The sequence below is a fragment of the Eimeria mitis genome, genomic scaffold (genome assembly GCF_000499745.2).
Source record: "Eimeria mitis Houghton genomic scaffold, Emh_scaff4331, whole genome shotgun sequence".
Classification (NCBI taxonomy): Eukaryota; Apicomplexa; class Conoidasida; order Eucoccidiorida; family Eimeriidae; genus Eimeria; species Eimeria mitis.
Window position 1 is genome coordinate 802 of NW_013572651.1, and position 856 is coordinate 1657.

The following is an 856-nucleotide window of genomic DNA, read 5'->3' on the forward strand; positions in this document are numbered from 1 at the left end:
ATATACATATACGCAACTACATACAGCGTAGATAAGCTTTGTAGGCTGTGCTGGTGCGTACACTGGCCTTTGCTCAGCAGGATAGTAAAGGAGACAACAGAAGAGAAAAAGTATGAAGACAGCTCACCAACAAACAACAGCTCGGCTGCCTCACCCGCATTCGTTCCGCCTCAACACAAAAGGGTTTAGGGTCTAGGGTTTAGGGTTTAGCGGGGTTATTGAAGGCCTTCTGCCAACTAAGACGAGGGCCTCTACAGTAACGCGCGGCCTCAGTCTTAGTGAGAGTTGCAACAAAGCCAAAGATATAAACAAGTGACCTCCCCCCCTGCCCCCAGGCGTGCTGGGCGCAGCCGCTCAGGGCCTGGGGGGGCCGGGAGCAGGCTCTCTTGCATCGGGGGCGCAGCACAAGACTCTATATATAAGGAGTGAAGACAGCCACAGATGCACGCACAACCAAATATTACTATACAACTACACCGCAGAATAAAGCCGCACGGGATCTAGAGTTACATTATATATATATATATATATATATATATATATATATATATATATATATATATATATATATATATATATAATACACATGTATATATAAATATATATGTGACAATATTTTGCGAGCTGTAGCATGGACTGAGTGGAGTTTGTTTCTTTATTTCTACTTGTGTACATGCTGGTTACATAGGGCCAATTAAGTGCTCAAGAATTGTCTATAGTGTGAGTGCATCCACTGAATGGGGCTTATTTGTTTGTGCATGCATGCGAAGTTTCATAGCAGCACGAGCTTCAGCAGGGGGCCCTGTAATCCCTGTCAACCCTCTTCCTCTCCCCCGGGCCCCGGTGCTTGGGCCCC